Source organism: Ranitomeya variabilis, chromosome 2 (assembly GCF_051348905.1).
Source record: "Ranitomeya variabilis isolate aRanVar5 chromosome 2, aRanVar5.hap1, whole genome shotgun sequence".
NCBI classification, from domain to species: Eukaryota; Metazoa; Chordata; class Amphibia; order Anura; family Dendrobatidae; genus Ranitomeya; species Ranitomeya variabilis.
Window position 1 is genome coordinate 490,284,598 of NC_135233.1, and position 20,888 is coordinate 490,305,485.

General features: G+C 43.1%; 1 long non-coding RNA gene across 1 annotated transcript in view; it reads right to left on the reverse strand.

The window, feature by feature from the left end:
- Window positions 1-12,409: 12,409 nt before the first annotated feature.
- LOC143809650 (uncharacterized) overlaps window positions 12,410-20,888 on the reverse strand; it is a 45,784-nt gene continuing 37,305 nt past the window's right edge. The window contains exons 2-3 of the long non-coding RNA XR_013222365.1: window positions 16,734-16,988; window positions 12,410-12,819 (exon numbers count right to left, since the gene is read on the reverse strand). This is a non-coding gene — a long non-coding RNA (uncharacterized LOC143809650). The remainder of the gene's footprint in view (window positions 12,820-16,733; window positions 16,989-20,888) is intronic.

Sequence of the window (20,888 nt, forward strand, 5' to 3'; positions counted from 1 at the left end):
AAAGTAGGAAGTACCTCTTCTCCTCTGAAGATTTGGAAGAGTTAATTTCCATGGTGAGAGGCACCATGGGGGTAGAGGAGGAGATAGAGGGCCATTCCGTGCAGGATGATATGTTCGGGGGTCTGAAACCTAAATCGGTAAAAGGATTCCCCATACATGAAAACATCGAGAACATTATCCTCCAGGAGTGGAGCCTGCCAGAAAAGGGGCTGAACGTCCCATCTGAGTTCAAAAATCGCTTTCCCCTGGAGGGAGATTGTTCTTTGTTTGATATGCCCAAGGTGGATGTTCAGGTGTCAAGGGTCACTAAGAAAACGGCCCTACCCTTCGAAGACTCCTCCCAACTTAAAGATCCGATGGATCGTAAAACTGAGAGCTTACTGAGGAGATCGTGGGACACCTCAACTAACTTATTAAAATCCAACGTAGCCTCAACGTGTGTGGCCAGATCGTTGTTTATTTGGCTTCGTACCTTAGAGAACCACCTCGTACAAGGTACATCCAGAGAGGACATCCTTAATTCTCTTCCCTTGCTCCAAAAAGCAACCGGATTTCTCGCGGACGCTTCCGCAGAATCAGTTCGGGTAGCCGCTAGATCTGCTGTCCTTACAAACTCAGCAAGGAGGGCCCTGTGGCTTAAGTCTTGGGGGGGGGACATTACCTCAAAGTCCAAACTTTGTGGTATCCCTTTCCAGGGCCATCATGTCTTTGGACCAGCCTTGGACGACATCCTGGACAAGGCTTCAGACAAAAAGAAGGTCCTTCCAGAACAACGGAACCCGAGGAAGCGGTTTTTTCGTCCCCCCCGTGAACAACCACCCCAACAGAACTATAGGGGAAAAGGCAAAACGGGGCGATGGAGCTACCCTAAAGGTGGGAAAGCCAGAAACATCATGGTCCCCCAGCCCCAGCAGCCCTCTGAAAAACAATGACTGCTTCCACGTCGGAGGTCGACTCTCGAATTTTCCCTCCAGGTGGCAGGAGATCACCAGGGATCAGTGGGTCCTGCGTACCATACAGGATGGCCTAAAATTGGAATTCGAGAGTCCTCCTCCTCGCCATCTAACAATCACTTCTCCACAATCTCCAAAACTTCAGGAGGCTCTGAGATCGGATATTCTAAGCCTGCTCCGGGAGAAAGTGATTTCCCACGTACCACAAAGGGAAAAAGGAGAAGGCCATTATTCCCATCTCTTTCTGGTGAAGAAACCCTCAGGAAAACACCGTATCATCGTAAACCTGAAACCTCTGAATCAGGTGATAAGATATCGAAGATTCAAGATGGAATCTATCAGATCAGCGATCCCGCTGATTGGACAGAACTGGGTAATGGCCACATTGGACCTGAGGGACGCATATTACCATGTGCCAATACACCCAGACCACAGGAGGTTCCTCAGGTTCGCCATCTCCCAAAACAAACGGATCAGCCATTACCAGTTCAATGTCCTTCCTTTCGGAGTGTCATCAGCTCCACGGGTCTTCACCAAGATCATGTTGGAAGTGATAATCTTTATCCGACAACAGGGGGTCTGCGTCATTCCATACCTGGACGACTTCCTCCTCATTGCTCCATCAGCTTCTCGCCTCAATCAGGACGTGGCGAAGGTTCTCAGTATCTTAACGTCTCTCGGGTGGATTCCAAATCTGGCAAAATCAGATCTCCGGCCATCTCCCCAGAAGAAATTTCTAGGAATTCTGCTGGACTCAGAAAAGAGAATGTCCTTCTTACCCAGGGACCGTCGGATAGATCTGGTCCACAAGATCTCCAGATTCAGAGACCAGAAATACCCAACTCTAAGAGACTCTATGTCAATCCTGGGTTCGCTAACATCATGCATCCAGGCAGTCTCCTGGGCCCAGGCCCATACAAGGATTCTTCAGTCTCACATCCTGTCGTATTCAAGAGGACACCAGATGGCGTTATCCAGGAAAATTCCTCTTCCCACTCATATAAGATCCTCCCTCTCATGGTGGCGGAATCCCCGAAACTTACAGCGGGGAGTCAGCTGGGATCAGACCCCTCTCCGAATACTTACAACAGACGCAAGTCAGAGAGGTTGGGGTGCTGTGATCGAGAAATCCCACTTTCAGGGTCTGTGGTCCCTAGAGATGAGACGCAGCTCCTCAAATCTGAGAGAGTTAAAAGCAGTGGAGGAGGTGCTAAAAGCCTCATCGGCCCTCATCCAGGGTCACCATGTACGGGTGATGTCCGACAACATGACCACTGTCGCCTACCTCCGACACCAAGGGGGCACGAAATACTCAAGCCTAAAGCTAACTGCTGGAAGGATTTTTTCCTGGGCAGAGAAACACCTCCTGTCCATCTCTGCAGTACATATAAAAGGGCTGGACAATTCCCAGGCGGATTACCTCAGCAGGAGGGACTTTCATCCTGGGGAATGGTCCCTAAACCAGGAGATATTCCTATCCTTGGTCCAGAGGTGGGGAACCCCCGAGGTGGACCTGTTCGCCAGCAGACAGAACAAAAAGTCAGACAACTTTTTCTCCCTGAACATCTCAAACGAGACTCAAGGACTGGACGCATTCTCACATCCTTGGGAATTTACCCTAGCGTATGCCTTCCCGCCAATCCCATTGCTATCCAGAACATTGCAGAAAGTCCGGATAGAGCAAGTCCCAACGATTCTGATAGCCCCACTGTGGCCAGGAAGAGGCTGGTTCAACGCGTTGACAGACATGTGCTTAGAAGGTCCAATCCTACTTCCCCAGAGACACGACCTGCTTCAACAGGGTCCTCTATTTCATCCAGACCTGCACAAGCTGAAGTTAGCAGCCTGGCTTCTGAAGCCGAGATCCTGAAGGCCAGGGGGCTCTCTCAAGACGTGATTGAAACCCTACAAAAAAGTAGGAAGCCGATAACTAATGCCATTTATGGGAAAATATGGAAGAAATTTTCTTCATGGTGTCTGCCGAACAAACCAGATCCATTTAACCCGGAAATTGCTCAAATCCTTCAATTCCTCCAGAAGGGCTTGGACATGGGACTCTCACCAAGTACCCTGAAGGTCCAAGTGTCGGCCCTCGGATCTTTCTTTGATCAAGATCTGGCAAGTCACCGATGGATCAAACGGTTTATAGCTTCAGCAACAAGAATCCGTCCAAGACGTCTCATCCACACCCCTCCGTGGGACTTGAATCTTGTCCTGAACAGGATTCCCCATACATGAAAACATCGAGAACATTATCCTCCAGGAGTGGAGCCTGCCAGAAAAGGGTCTGAACGTCCCATCTGAGTTCAAAAATCGCTTTCCCCTGGAGGGAGATTGTTCTTTGTTTGATATGCCCAAGGTGGATGTTCAGGTGTCAAGGGTCACTAAGAAAACGGCCCTACCCTTCGAAGACTCCTCCCAACTTAAAGATCCGATGGATCGTAAAACTGAGAGCTTACTGAGGAGATCGTGGGACACCTCAACTAACTTATTAAAATCCAACGTAGCCTCAACGTGTGTGGCCAGATCGTTGTTTATTTGGCTTCGTACCTTAGAGAACCACCTCGTACAAGGTACATCCAGAGAGGACATCCTTAATTCTCTTCCCTTGCTCCAAAAAGCAACCGGATTTCTCGCGGACGCTTCCGCAGAATCAGTTCGGGTAGCCGCTAGATCTGCTGTCCTTACAAACTCAGCAAGGAGGGCCCTGTGGCTTAAGTCTTGGGGGGGGGACATTACCTCAAAGTCCAAACTTTGTGGTATCCCTTTCCAGGGCCATCATGTCTTTGGACCAGCCTTGGACGACATCCTGGACAAGGCTTCAGACAAAAAGAAGGTCCTTCCAGAACAACGGAACCCGAGGAAGCGGTTTTTTCGTCCCCCCCGTGAACAACCACCCCAACAGAACTATAGGGGAAAAGGCAAAATGGGGCGATGGAGCTACCCTAAAGGTGGGAAAGCCAGAAACATCATGGTCCCCCAGCCCCAGCAGCCCTCTGAAAAACAATGACTGCTTCCACGTCGGAGGTCGACTCTCGAATTTTCTCTCCAGGTGGCAGGAGATCACCAGGGATCAGTGGGTCCTGCGTACCATACAGGATGGCCTAAAATTGGAAATCGAGAGTCCTCCTCCTCGCCATCTAACAATCACTTCTCCACAATCTCCAAAACTTCAGGAGGCTCTGAGATCGGATATTCTAAGCCTGCTCCGGGAGAAAGTGATTTCCCACGTACCACAAAGGGAAAAAGGAGAAGGCCATTATTCCCATCTCTTTCTGGTGAAGAAACCCTCAGGAAAACACCGTATCATCGTAAACCTGAAACCTCTGAATCAGGTGATAAGATATCGAAGATTCAAGATGGAATCTATCAGATCAGCGATCCCGCTGATTGGACAGAACTGGGTAATGGCCACATTGGACCTGAGGGACGCATATTACCATGTGCCAATACACCCAGACCACAGGAGGTTCCTCAGGTTCGCCATCTCCCAAAACAAACGGATCAGCCATTACCAGTTCAATGTCCTTCCTTTCGGAGTGTCATCAGCTCCACGGGTCTTCACCAAGATCATGTTGGAAGTGATAATCTTTATCCGACAACAGGGGGTCTGCGTCATTCCATACCTGGACGACTTCCTCCTCATTGCTCCATCAGCTTCTCGCCTCAATCAGGACGTGGCGAAGGTTCTCAGTATCTTAACGTCTCTCGGGTGGATTCCAAATCTGGCAAAATCAGATCTCCGGCCATCTCCCCAGAAGAAATTTCTAGGAATTCTGCTGGACTCAGAAAAGAGAATGTCCTTCTTACCCAGGGACCGTCGGATAGATCTGGTCCACAAGATCTCCAGATTCAGAGACCAGAAATACCCAACTCTAAGAGACTCTATGTCAATCCTGGGTTCGCTAACATCATGCATCCAGGCAGTCTCCTGGGCCCAGGCCCATACAAGGATTCTTCAGTCTCACATCCTGTCGTATTCAAGAGGACACCAGATGGCGTTATCCAGGAAAATTCCTCTTCCCACTCATATAAGATCCTCCCTCTCATGGTGGCGGAATCCCCGAAACTTACAGCGGGGAGTCAGCTGGGATCAGACCCCTCTCCGAATACTTACAACAGACGCAAGTCAGAGAGGTTGGGGTGCTGTGATCGAGAAATCCCACTTTCAGGGTCTGTGGTCCCTAGAGATGAGACGCAGCTCCTCAAATCTGAGAGAGTTAAAAGCAGTGGAGGAGGCGCTAAAAGCCTCATCGGCCCTCATCCAGGGTCACCATGTACGGGTGATGTCCGACAACATGACCACTGTCGCCTACCTCCGACACCAAGGGGGCACGAAATACTCAAGCCTAAAGCTAACTGCTGGAAGGATTTTTTCCTGGGCAGAGAAACACCTCCTGTCCATCTCTGCAGTACATATAAAAGGGCTGGACAATTCCCAGGCGGATTACCTCAGCAGGAGGGACTTTCATCCTGGGGAATGGTCCCTAAACCAGGAGATATTCCTATCCTTGGTCCAGAGGTGGGGAACCCCCGAGGTGGACCTGTTCGCCAGCAGACAGAACAAAAAGTCAGACAACTTTTTCTCCCTGAACATCTCAAACGAGACTCAAGGACTGGACGCATTCTCACATCCTTGGGAATTTACCCTAGCGTATGCCTTCCCGCCAATCCCATTGCTATCCAGAACATTGCAAAAAGTCCGGATAGAGCAAGTCCCAACGATTCTGATAGCCCCACTGTGGCCAGGAAGAGGCTGGTTCAACGCGTTGACAGACATGTGCTTAGAAGGTCCAATCCTACTTCCCCAGAGACACGACCTGCTTCAACAGGGTCCTCTATTTCATCCAGACCTGCACAAGCTGAAGTTAGCAGCCTGGCTTCTGAAGCCGAGATCCTGAAGGCCAGGGGGCTCTCTCAAGACGTGATTGAAACCCTACAAAAAAGTAGGAAGCCGATAACTAATGCCATTTATGGGAAAATATGGAAGAAATTTTCTTCATGGTGTCTTCCGAACAAACCAGATCCATTTAACCCGGAAATTGCTCAAATCCTTCAATTCCTCCAGAAGGGCTTGGACATGGGACTCTCACCAAGTACCCTGAAGGTCCAAGTGTCGGCCCTTGGATCTTTCTTTGATCAAGATCTGGCAAGTCACCGATGGATCAAACGGTTTATAGCTTCAGCAACAAGAATCCGTCCAAGACGTCTCATCCACACCCCTCCGTGGGACTTGAATCTTGTCCTGAACAGTCTGACCGGTGACCCCTTTGAACCCCTTTCAGCTTCCAACTTAAAGATCTTGACCCTAAAAACAGTCTTTCTGGTGGCTATCACTACCGCCAGGCGTATAGGGGAGATACAGGCTTTATCAATCCAGGAGCCATTCCTGACCGTAACTATGGACAGCATAATCCTGAAATTAGATCCTTCCTTTTTGCCTAAAGTGGTCTCTGAATTCCACAGAAATCAAGAAATCATCTTACCCTCTTTCTGTCCGAATCCATCTAACCCAAAAGAGGAGGTCTTTCATACCCTGGACGTCCGCAGAGTGGTCCTATTCTACCTTCAACAGACAGAGAGTTGGAGGGTGGATCAGAATCTATTCGTCCAGTGGGCAGGACGTAATAAAGGCAAGAAGGCAGCCAAAAGTACAATAGCAAATTGGATTAAACAGGCCATTAGCCTTGCCTACGCATCCCAGAATCTGACTCCTCCAGCTTCTCTAAAAGCACACTCCACCCGTGCAGTCTCAACTTCCTGGGCAGAGAGGGGTAGCGCATCTTCAGAGCAGATTTGCAGAGCCGCCACCTGGTCGTCAGTCCATACATTCACCAGGCACTACAGGCTCAACTTCAATAGGGACCTATCGTTTGGCAGACGAGTTCTCCAGGCTGTTGTCCCTCCCTAAAGAAATTAGCGGTTGGTATTGCTCCGATACTGCTGTCGTGGAAGGTGACTAGAGAAAATAGAATTAGAACTTACCGGTAATTCTCTTTCTAGGAACCTTCCACGACAGCACTAATTTCCCTCCCTATCTGATTTATATATATTAAATGTTTCCTGCACTTAAGTGGTAACTAAACATGCTACTGTGTCCAGAAAAAACACTGGTGGTTGCAGGAAGGGGAGGGGTATTTAACCTCTTTCTGTTCCTGTCCCCTATTAGGGCGGGGAGACATCCTCCGATACTGCTGTCGTGGAAGGTTCCTAGAAAGAGAATTACCGGTAAGTTCTAATTCTATTTTTCCCTTACGGAGACCAGGGCTGGCATGATGGCCTCAAGCAACAAAGGCAAAGTCCACGCAGAGTTACACAACTGCAATATTACTGCTATGTGCTGTCTGTCCGTAATCAGTTTAATCCACTCCTGAATGGTGGCAAACTCACTCAGCAGTACTTAGTGGATGCTTATGTGAAAATCGAGGCAAATTGCCTAAATTATATCCGTCAACACCAAAAGGATTTGAAAGTAGAGGATTATTGTGTACTTCAGGAACATCTCCAGAAAAAATCCATTGAGAAGGGCATCCCCATTGGAAAAACGGTCATTTTACAATCTTCGTTTGAAGGCAGTCCCAGGAATATGCAGCAGCGGTACCAGGATGCCATGGCTATTGTGACTAAATATGGTCGTCCTGATCTATTCATCACCATGACCTGTAATCCGAAATGGAATGAGATTACTGAGAATTTGGAACCTTGGCAGCGTGTGGAACATAGACCTGATTTGGTGGCACGTGTTTTCAAAATAAAACTGGAAGCACTTTTAAAAGACATTAACAACGGATTATTTGGGAAAGTTTGCGCTATGGCTCATGTAATTGAATTTCAAAAACGTGGCCTTCCACACGCTCACATTTTGATTATTCTGGACAGCAACTCCAAATTAAGGACTGAGGAGGACATAGACAATACAGTGTGGGCTGAAATTCCCAATCCTACCCACTACCCTCAGCTCCATAAAATTGTTCTCCAACATATGATTCATGGTCCGTGTGGAGAACACAACCCAAATTCTCCCTGTATGGATCTGGGGAAGTGTACAAAAGGTTTCCCTAAAGATTTGCAACCAAGAACCATCATAGCTAAGGACGCCTATCCTACTTATCGCAGACACTTTGGCCCATCTTTTCAACACCATTCTAACATGATTGACAATTCGTGGGTGGTTCCATATAATCCGTTCCTGCTATTAAAATACAAGTGCCATATAAATGTCGAAGTTTGTGGTTCCATTCAGGCTGTGAAATATTTATGTAAATACGTCTACAAAGGACATGATAAAGCCAATCTTGAAATCTGCCAGACTAACATCCAACATGATGAAACACACCAATTCATGGATTCAAGATATGTCAGTGCACCAGAGGCAGCTTGGCGAATATTCTCATATCCAATGCATAAACAATCTCATAGCATCATTCGCCTTGCTGTACATCTACCGCATTCTCAGCCACTCTATTTTCATGAGGATGACTCTATTGGAAACATCAAACAAAATCTCCATCAAAATTCTACACTTATGGCCTACTTCAAGCTTAATCAGAACGACCATCATGCTCATATTTATTTATACCGTGAAATTCCCGAAAACTATGTTTGGAAAGAAGGTTCTTGGGAAGTTAGAAAGCGAGCAGGTGGTTCTGTGATTGGACGAATGTATACTGTCAGTGTGAAAGACCAAGAACGCTACTATTTAAGATTGTTATTGTTACATGTCAAAGGTGCAACCAGTTTTGACAGCATAAAAACTGTACACGGAGTCACACATGAAACCTTCAAAGATGCGGCATTAGCTCTTGGCTTTCTATTTGATGATAGTCTGTGGAGAAATACATTACTTGATGCCAGTATTCTCAACATGCCAGCACAGCTACGTGACATGTTTGCCTACATTTGTATTTTTGGTCCTCCAGCTAAACCTCGGGACTTATGGGATGAATTTAAGGAACACTTTGTAGAAGACTACTGCTATGCATACCACTCCGACACTCTGGAGTGTGTCAATTGTGAAGGCTATGCTATGACAGATGTCCAACATGTTCTTAAAGCTCATGGCAAAACTTATACTGATTTTAATTTGCCACGTCCAGTCAAGAAACAACACCTCCTCCCACAGTATGATAAAGATTATGAGTTATCAGCAGCTGCTGAAATGAAAGCTACTCTAAATGAGGACCAACTTTTTGCTTTTGATGCTATCACTCAAGCTTTAGAAGACACTAATTCTACAGCAAAGTGTTTTTTCCTTGATGGTCCTGGTGGCAGCGGAAAAACGTACCTATATCATCTACTCCTACATCAGCTAAGAGGACAAGGAGACATTGTGTCACCTGCTGCCACTACTGGAATTGCCGCCAACTTGCTACAAGGTGGACGAACCATTCATTCTCTTTATGGGATTCCAATTCCTGTGAATGAAACATCTGTTTCCAGGATTAAGAATGATACCGATGCAGCAAAAGATTTGCACAGCACTAAACTTTTTATTATTGATGAGTGCACAATACTATCCAAATATGCATTGCATGTCATTGATAGAGTTTTACGTGATGTCATGACAACAAATGTAGCTCACAAAGAAAAAACACAGTTTGGAGGTAAAGTGATTGTTTTTGGAGGCGACTTTAGACAATGTCTTCCTGTCATCCCTCATGGGACAAGAACTGATGTTGTAGAGAGCTGTATAAAATATTCACAACACTGGCAACATTTTACTCGCCTGCCACTTATTAACAACATGCGCTCCATTGATCCTCACTACAGCAGTTGGTTGCTTCAACTGGGAAATGGTGAACTATCTAATGAACATAACCTTGGAGATGATGTAATTGAAATTCCTCCAGACATGGTATGCACTGGCTCTTTAATAATTGAAATTTTTGGAGATAATCTTTGTATTGATGTGAATGACACCGAAAGCATAAATACAGCTGCATCTCATGCAATTTTATGTCCAAAAAATGAGGACGTTGAGAAAGTCAATTCCCAAGTCATGGATTTATTGATAGGTGACTATACTGAATATATCAGTGATGATTCCATCGATCCTGATGAAGCTGATGACCTCGATCAATACCCACTTGAGTTTTTGAATTCACTAACACCAACTGGAATGCCTTCACATCGGCTGAAACTTAAAATTGGCACCATTGTCATGTTATTACGTAATCTGAACATGAACAAAGGTCTCTGCAATGGTACGCGGCTCATTGTCACTGCCTTACATGCCAATATCATACTGGCTAAAGTAATTAGTGGGTCAGCAGCAGGAAATGTGGTATTCATTCCACGAATTGATTTGTGTCCATCAGAGACTGGATTACCTTTTAAATTAAGACGGAGACAATTTCCTATCAAGCCCGCATTTGCAATGACCATAAATAAATCTCAAGGCCAGACCCTCCATCGAGTTGGCATTTATCTACCAGAACCTGCTTTTGCCCATGGTCAATTGTATGTTGCTTTTTCCAGGGTGAAGCAATGTTGCAATGTGAGGGTTAAAGTGGTTAATACACCACTTCAAGGACAATTATTGGCTGATAGTACTAAAGTCTTCACACGTAATATTATCTACAAAAATATTTTAGTTTAAAGTTACTTTTCTTTTTTTTCATTATTCAGTTTTTCTAATAACATAGACAGCAATAGGCAAATTCTATGTATAGAGATAAGGACAAAAAACAAAAACAAAAAAAAATTAGTGTAGCCATAGACATATAGATTTTAAGTACTTATGTAGGAAATACGTATATAACATACGTACTCATTAGCATATAGGGTTAATAACTCTATATCATATCTACATAAATTTAGAAATATGATATATCAATACATATTTTTATAGGTAAGTAGAACACACATTAAGTACAAGATGTAAGATGTGTATCATCCAAATGCCTGTATTTGGTGATAGGAACCTGTATTTGAAGCTCCAGCAGTATAGCTGCTGAGAGATTTCATTTTGTTTTTAAAAAAGGTGAGGTTTTTGTGAACAGGTAAGAGACGGGTGGGATGGCTGTTCACACACATCTCTATCTCCAGGTGTGTTCTGTACATAGAAATAGATATATAGATAGGTACATATTTAGATAGATAGGGAAAGAATAGAGATTTTGCTTTCACATCAACATTTTTCTGCTATTTGGAGAATTTATGGTGGAAAAAAGGCTATTTCTGCACTTCCTGCCTAAGGGCTGACCCACGCCACTCTTGCTGTAAGTTGCATGCAATGTATACGGAATTTGTACTTCACTTGCGGCAGGTGCAGCACATGTGGTTTCTGCAGTTTTCGCCACAAAATCTCCACTTACCAGTGTTTTTGTTGTGGCTGCATTTAATGCAATTGTCGAAGCCGCGTTTGCCGCATTTACTGCAAGTTAACTCCAAGCTTCATCTACATTGCATGGCACTTGCTGAAAGTGTGTTGTAGGTCAGTTCTTTGGTGCCAAGTGTGGAAGTTGTATTGTTTTTAACATTACTTCTGCAAATATCAGAAACATGCAGATGTGAAAGAGGTTTGAGTATTAAGAAATAGGAATCAGTTAGTTAGGACCCATCAGTTCAAAGGCTATCGTGACGTGGTTGATGGGCATGCTTATATTAGCCCATCGGTGTACTATGAACGTTGATTTCTTAAATTTTACACTTCTGTAAAAATAAACACAAAAAATTTGGATACACAAAAAGGCTTTTATTTCTGTTGTACTTATTAGAATTATTTAAAATGAAGGCTTAGCTAAGCCCAAGAGATGATTAAAAACGTTTCATACCAACCCATCAGATGTAAAATTACTGTGAAAATACCTGATGGGCACACAAGTATGCGCCAGTATGGGTACTAAGAGCTTTTCCACATAATAATGAAATATTTTAAAATGTCATAGAACATACCAATATACATAGTTATTGATACATATTATTTATTATTTACATTATTGTTCTTAAGCAAAGAACCGTTGTTGTGGCATTTGCCACAACACGCAAAGTTGTTGTCTGATGTCTTTCATCACTCCCCTCATAAGCATGTTCATGGATCCTGTGTAACTGTACCTTAAATAACAAGAATTGTCAAGAGCTGGTGAGTGCAGCCATTTTTTGTTCTTTCTTACTATTATTTATTAATTGTATTATTCTTACATTTGAATAAATAAAGTATATATGGATTCTAGACTCCCGATTCTTTAGAATCGGGCTGCCATCTAGTTTTAGATATATTACTTTACCGTGTGGACGCATGTTCTGTGTGGAGGGCGCCTACTGCGCATGTCTCATTACGTCATCACTACCGAATGGTTGGCCAGCCAATCACCTAAGTTGTGTGACACCTTTCAAAGTGCGCATGCGCGCGTCATCTCCTCAGCGCCATATTTGTAGAGGCTTATTTTGTAGTTTAAGTGAAGTGGGTACTTATTTCTTATATTACGATCCATAAGGACTATATTAAGGTGCGATATCTCACCCTGACGCACCGGACGGCACCTTGCTCAGGCTGTCTCCGGGAATCAAGTGTTGTACAGGTCCGGCACTTAACCCTTTCAGGCCAAATTACCGCAACCATAAACACAAAGGTAGCAGCACCCCAGTCCTGATTATTTCATTTATCTATAGTACCACATTCATCTTAATAAGCACTCTATTTGTTTCTTTTAAGGCTGTTATCTTTTTTTCTTTTCTTTTTTTGCTAATTTAGATTCTTTAGATCAACTAGCCATCCATTCATATATGATATATTAAATAATGATAAACGCATATATTTTACTTTGTTTTAGTTTATTGAAAGGCATTGTGATATTAATATAATTATATTAGTCCTTCACACGTTCATGTTCCACCTGGTGCATATCTTCCATATTTGGTGCATCTAAAAAGTACAAAAAAATAAATACATAAAAATTAGAGCTATATCCAATCAGGCAACAACTCTAATACAACACCAACAAGTCTTGATCTTACACCGTTTGACAAGGTACGTATATCAATTCTACATTATCGCATGTAGTGGGGGTGCTGTTTTTAAAATGGTATCATGTTTGGGGGTTTCCCAATATATGAGACCCCTAAAGGCACTTCAAATATGGATAGTTCCCTAAAAAAATAAATGTTGTAAATTTCCTAGAAAAAATGAAAAATTGCTGCTACATTTTTAAACCTCCTAAAATGCTAACAAATTAAAATAACATATTACAAATTGTGCTGGTGTAAAGCCGACATGTGGGAAATGTTATTTATTAATGGTTTGCTGTGGTTTGACCAACTGCATTAAAGGGATAATTATGCAAATTTTGAAAATTGCTAATTTTTTTACATTTTTCTCAAAGTTTTGATATTTTTTATAAATAAACACAAAACATATTGACCTAAATTTACCATTATCATAAAGTATAATGTGTCACGAAAAAACACTGGGATTTGTTGAAGCGTTGCAGAGTTATTACCACATAAAGTGACACTGGTCAGATTTCAAAAATTTGGCTCCGTCACTAAGGGGTTAAGAAACACTGTATTAAGTTTACATGGTTACACACAATTAAGAATGATTAAGGAATGTATAAATATGAAGCACATGGGCATACTCACTGCTTGAGAAAAGCTCATTGTGAGCTGAAACATTGCCTGAACATGTGGGTAAATTAAACCCTGCACGTTTTTACACTGAATAATGGAGTGCTGCCTCTTCTTTGAATTTCTATGAAAACTTGGATGATCGTTGGACTGATTATCTGGGGATTTGCACCCGAAGATAAGTATTTCTGTGCTGTTCCCTTTTCTTTTTTCTTATGTATCACTGTATACATACAATTTAGTTTTGATCAGAGATCATTTTTGCTATGTTTTTCTATGCTTTCTCTTTTTTTGTTTTTTTCTGATGTTATTTCTGTATTTTCTCATAATTATCGGTGTGATTTTAATACTATGCCTAATTGTGCTATTACCGTATTTTTCCGACTATAAGACGCACTTTTTTTCCTCCAAATTTGGGAGGAAAGTGTGGGTGCGTCTTATAGTAGGGATATAGCATGTGGGGAGGGGGGCAGCAGCGAGTGGGATCGCAATGATATCCCACTTCAGGATGTCCAGACTGCCAGAATCAGCTGCTGGGGAAACCACATGGCCCCGCTGATTAAGTGCAGTGAATATTCATTAGCGGCTCCCCGCCCACCGATCAGCTGAGCGGTGAGCTGGGAGCAGCAAATGAATGCGGCACTTAAGCAGCGACACACAGTTTCCCCAGCACTGATTCTGGGGAGAATCTGTGTGTCCGGGGGAGGAGGCAGCAGCAGCAGGGGCCAGGAGATCGCTGCATACCTGCCTGTGCTGGACGCTGAGCTGTCTGTGGTGCACAAGGAGGACCTGTGTGATGTCAGAAGTGGGCGGGCTGGACCATCACATGGCAGCTCAGAGCCCTCCCTCTTCTGACATCATCACAGGTCCTTCAGACTCCCACCTAGAATCTGCAGCTTCCTCTTATGTCCTGCGCGTGCGCTGTGGAAAGGCAACAAGCGAGAGGGCTCTGTGTGTGCAGCCATGGGATGCTCCAGCTTTTACCTCACCACAGCAGGCTCCCACAATTAAGAGGTTAGTCTTTACAAAACACAATAAAGCCCTCTGCCACTCCTTTGGTGAACTATAACTCCCAGCATGTCATAGGATCTGCAGGACATGCTGGGAGTTATAGTTCTCCCATGGGATTTTAAAGCAGCACTCCAGTGTTATTTTGCAGTGCTGGAGTGGTGCTTTCACTATAAGCCCTGTGCCCCCATTCTTATACTCACCCTCCAGCATCTTCATATAGTACTTTACAGACACCACACTGCTCCCGCAGCTTCCAACATAATAACGTACTATTATATATAATAACACCACATATAATAGTATGTTATTTATGTTATTAAATATTTTACCACATTTTTTTTGCTTCAAATATTTTTTTCCCTATTTTCCACCTCTAAAACCTGGGTGCGCCTTATAGTCCGGTGCGTCCTATAGTCCGAAAAATACGGTATATACAAGTGCTTCTCACTAACTTAGAATATCATCAAAAAGTTAATTTATTTCAGTTCTTCAATACAGAAAGTGAAACTCATATATTATATAGACTCACTACAAACAGAGTGATCTATTTCAAATGTTTATTTCTGTTAATGTTGATGATTATGGCTTACAGCCAAAGAAAACCCAAAAGTCAGTAAATTAGAATTCTTTATAACACCAGCTTGAAACATTATTTTAAAATCCGAAATGTTGGCCTACTGAAATGCATGTTGAGTAAATGCACTCAATACTTGGTTGAGGCTCCTTTTGCTTTAATTACTACATCAATGTGGCGTGGCATGGAGGCGATCAGCCTATGGCACTGCTGAGGTGTTATGGAAGCCCAGGTTGCTTTGATAGCAGCCTTCAGCTCGTCTGCGATGTTGGGTCTGGTGTACCTCATCTTCCTCATGACAATACCCCATAGAGAAGGTTAAGGTCAGGCGAGTTTGCTGGCCAATCAAGCACAGTGATACTGTTGTTTTTAAACCATATATTGGTACTTTTGGCAGTGTGGCAGGGGCCAACTCCTGCTGGAGAATAAGATTTCCATCTCCAAAAAGCTTGTCGGCAGAGGGAAGCATGAAGTGCTCTAAAATTTCCTGGTAGACGGCTGTGCTGACTTTGGCCTTAATAAAACACAGTGGACCTACACCAGCAGATGACATGGCTCCACAAACCCTCACTGATTGTAGAAACTTCACACTAGACCTCAAGCAGCTTGGATTGTATTCCTCTCCACTTTTCCTCCAGACTCTGGGACCATAATTTCCAAATTAAATGCAAAATTTACTTTCATCTGAAAACAACACCTTGGACCACTGAGCAAAAACAGTTCAGTTCTTTTAATCCTTGGCCCAGGTAAGATGCTTCTGGCATTGTCTCTTGGTCATGAGTGGCTTGACACAAGTAATGCGACACTTGTAGCCCATGTCCTGGATACATCTGTGTGTGGTGGCTATTGAAGCAATTACTCTGCACCAGTCTACTCCTTGTGATATTAGTCTCCCCCAAATTTTTGAATGGCCTTTTCTTAACAATCCTTTCAAGGCTGCGGTTATCCCGGTTGCTTGTGCACCTTTTTCTACCACACTTTTTCCTTCCACTCAACTTTCCAATAATATTCTTGAATACAGTGCTCTGTGAACAGCTAGCTTCTTTAGCAATGACCTTTTGTGGCTTACCCTCCTTGTAGAGTGTGGCAATGACTGCCTTCTGGACATCTGTCAAGTCAGCAGTCTTCCCTATGATTGTGGAGCCTACTGAAACAGACTAAGGAACCTTTTTAGTCGTTTAGGAAGTCATTGCAGGTGTTTTTTGTTAATTATTCTAATTTATTGAGATAGTGACTTTGGGGTTTTCATTGGCTATAAACCATAATCATCAGCATTAACAGAAATAATCACTTGAAATAGATCACTTTGTTTGTAATGACTCTAAATAATACATGAGTTTCACTTTTTGTATTGAAGAACTGAAATAAATTAGCTTTTTGATGATATTCTAATTTAGTTAGAAGCACTTGTATGTGGTTGAATTTTATTGAAACCGATATATTAGTTATTATCTTTTTTTACTTCTGTAATTAACAAAGATGTATTGATGTCACTTCATGACTTCATTATATGTTGGGATTTCATGTTCGTTTTGCTTACTGCTGTTGCAGGAGCTGGGGAGCAGAAAAAACACAGTAGGGTCTTAACCGTGATACATCAATTCAAAAGAAATAAAGGTTGTGCTAACCTGAATTAGTTGTGATCACTTAACAATGTATAGGTATAGAGACTCCAGCTGCTGCAGGTCCACAGGTAATCCGGCTGAAACGGTGGATTTGGGAGAGAAAACGTGGATGATTCCACCCTGCTGATGAGGTGATAAAGGATCCAAAGCCAGGAGTTTGTATAATAGTGATTTTTAATCTACATGTTTCGAAGTACACACACCTCTTCATCAGGACATAGCCACATCTGATGGAGCTCTGCTCTTGCCGAAACACATCTAGATTTGACAAGTAAAGGAAACAAAAAACCTACATGAGTGCCAAGACTTCCTTGATTCTCCAATTAAGCAGACCTTGAAGGGAGGAGGTTGATGAACTGGTCTGGTTATCTGTTCTTCCATCAGCAGCCATTGTGAGAACAGGAGAGCAGTGCAGTCTGTGAAGATGGCAGCTATAACATGGAGAAAACCTGTAATACTTAACATGTCAGTTTTTTTTCTAATAGGTTTGAAGTAATATACTTATTTTCATCAGTTTGCTAGTTCAGATTTTCAACAGTTTTTGGTTCATTTGGCACTTTTTACCGTCAGTGTGGCATCTGGCTTTTTCATGAGCAAAAAAATGATGTTAAGCTTTATAACATTTATAACGTTATAACATTTAACCCCTTCTTGACAAAGGAAATAAGAGTAAGTCCTATGTTTGGCTGTGAGTATATGGAGCCAGATCTATTCAATATACGGCTGCCACCAGCTGCTTTATACAGGCCATAACTGCCTCTAGCTGCAGCTACTAGAGCTAGCTCTGATCGCTTCTTAAATATCTAGATGCCGATGTCAATCTCTGAGAGCGTCTTTCACTGCCATCTTTGCACTCCCATCTTTGCACTCCCATGGAGCTCAGCCCATAATTGAACTTCTTAGAAGTAGGGATGAGCAAACCCGAACAGGAAAATTCGGGGTCCGTACAAGACTCCTAGTGTGTGCTACCGAACACTGAACACTGAGTTTTTACTTTACGCTTCAGTTCGCCAGTTTAATAAAGCATGCTGAAAGGCTGCAATCAACATGCTTTTAGACTGTGGGCATTTCCGCAGCCATCACTGCCATGATAAGTATTGTCATGGATGGATGTGATTGGCCGGCCTAGCTCAGGACCCGGACTGTATTAAAGATCGCACTTGGGCTGAAAATACGGTTATCTGCACCCGCCCTAATACTATCCAGCCACTTGGGGGTGACATTTGCAGCAGTCATTATTCCATTTTATTAAGTAAAGTTGTACAAATGCTGGTGGAAGGGATCGATCACATACTGTTTTTTCAAAAGCATCCAAACCTGTCTGTTCCAGTGTCTCCCTAGTCAGGGGGCATATTTGTGATTGTGTTATATCCTTCAAATTATACATGGTTATTATAAATTGCTTTACTATAAAAAAAATAATACATCAAATAATCGTAGCTTCTTAACCATACTTAAAACCTAATATTCCGAAGCAAAAAAACACTATTCACGCGGTCACCAGGAGTTAAAATCGACATGTAATGCAATAATAATACAACAAATTTTCTGCTTGATTAATGATTCTTCTCTAACATTACCTGTACAGAAAATTCTAAAGTTACCGCATACAGTCTACTACCTATCCTGGCATGATACCGCCTAGCTACAATACCCAGACACCATGGTAGAAATTAATCATATACTGAGTGAAGAATCATATACACTGCGTTAAGCTAGTCCTTATGATCCAGTAGCGATCATGCTGACCAAGCAGTAATTTGGCATGTAGATTATACAAAGAATGTGGAAATCATATACTAGGCCTAACAATAGCTCATTTACTTCCAGTAGGCATCTCACATTGCGCTTGTACAACATGCTTAGAAATAAAACTATAAAATGCTAAAATGAATTTCTATGTACGTAATTATATAAAATGCATACTGGCCCTGCTTAAAAAAATACTGAAATTGGTAAGGAATCCTTCCTCATAAACCTCATCAATCTACTAAATGAAGAAAACATTAGTTGCCTCTCATTTAGCTCTCATTACAGATAAAATTGCTACATGGCACAGTTTTGCAAGATGTCACATACAGTTCAGGGGCACACTCGGGGTGATGTTTCTTATTACTGTATTTAAAAATCCTCCTTTCCTCAAGGAAAAGTAACATTTTAATAAGGAGCTGTTACTTGCTAAAAAATGAGTTAAATACCTTCTAAAAATATCTGATCTCCCCTGATTCTTGCACTCTTTTCCATTTTGCACTTCGTCACTCCATTGCAGAGATATTCACATTTGTTTCTTTTGGAGCACAGGGCAGTATGTGAAATCTCTGCTTGCATTCCAACTGGACATTCCTTCATAGTCCTCTCTGGGGACATCTGCTTTTACATCTTTCTCTCAGATGCGACCAATCACATCTCGGCAGTAGTGTTGAGCATTCCGATACTGCAAATATCGGGTATCGGCCGATATTCGCTGTATCGGAATTCCGATACCGAGTTCCGATATTTTTGTGATATCGGAAATCGGAATCGGAAGTTCCTATAAGTTCCCAGTCATCTTCGGCGTGTGCGGTGCGTATGGTTCCCAGGGTCTGGAGGAGAGGAGACTCTCCTTCAGGCCCTGGGATCCATATTCATGTAAAAAATAAAGAATAAAAATAAAATATATGGATATACTCACCCCTCCGACGGCCCCTGGCTCTCAGCGGTGCAACCGGCAGCCTCCGTTCCTAAGAATGCAGTGAGTATAGGACCTGTGATGACGTCGCGGTCTTGTGACTGGTCGCGTGACCGGTCGTGTGACCGCGACGTCATCGCAGGTCCTACACTCACTGCATTCTTAGGAACGGAGGCTGCCGGTTGCACCGCTGAGAGCCAGGGGCCATCGGAGGGGTGAGTATATCCATATTTTTTATTTTTATTCTTTATTTTTTACATGAATATGGATCCCAGGGCCTGAAGGAGAGTTTCCTCTCCTTCAGACCCTGGGAACCATCCAGGATCGCTTCCGATATTTGTGTCCCATTGACTTGCATTGGTATCGGGTATCGGCGATATCCGATATTTTTTGGATGTCGGCCGATCCAATCCGATACCGATACTTTTGAATATCGGAAGGTATAGCTCAACACTTCTCGGCAGCATTTTGGGACTGCTAGACTGTTAGAACAGCTGCTGAGCTGTGATTGGCAGCAACTGGGAGGAAGAGGTGAAAGCGCACACTCTTAGAGAAGACTCTAAAGAAACTCCCAGTTGGACTGCAATCAGAAATTTCTCATACGGCGCTCCAAAAGAAACAAATGTAAATATTTCTGCAATGGAGTGTACACACTGAAAAATGAAAAGAGTGGCAGAATCAGGGTAGTTTTTACAAGATATTTAGTTCAATATTTTGAAGCAAGTGACAGGTCCTCTTTAATATTATTGTAAAAATATTTCTACTTGCAACCACCAATGAAGTGCTCTTTTTTTCTTTAGAAAATCCAGATGGGACAAAAGTGCTCATATAGCACTGTATTCTCAGGAGAAAAATAGAGCTGCGGACGATCGTAGTGCTCATTTGTAGGAGTTGTGTAAGAACACACCTGTAGATGCCTTGTACGCCACAGCTACCACGCTATGGCTGGAGGCGAGTATGGTTCAGAAAGCAGTTTGACAAGACAGAGATTATCACAATGTGCATCTTAAAATGGATGAGTGTCATGAATCCCCAATGGCGAGGGATAGCACAGGACAAGCAAAGTATAATAAATATCGGACGAGCTCTAGGGTGATGGAACCTGGGCTGACTGCTGCCCTACGCCTGACAAACGCAACTAGAGATAGCCAGGGAGCGTGCCTACGTTGGTTCTAGACGCCACGCACCAGCCTAAGCGAACTAGTACTGCAGAGAAAACAAGACCTCACTTGCCTCCAGAGGAATTAACCCCAAAAGGTATAGTTGCCCCCCACATGTATTGACGGTGAAATGAGAGGAAGGCACACACATAGAGATGATGTATATAGCTTTAGCAAATAGAGGCCCGCTGAAAACTAGAAAGCAGAATGATACAAAAGGGGACTGAGCGGTCAGCAAAAAACCCTAATCAAAAAAACCATCCTGAGATTACAAGAACCCATGTGCCAACTCATGGCACATGGGGAGAACCACAGTCCACTAGAGCAACC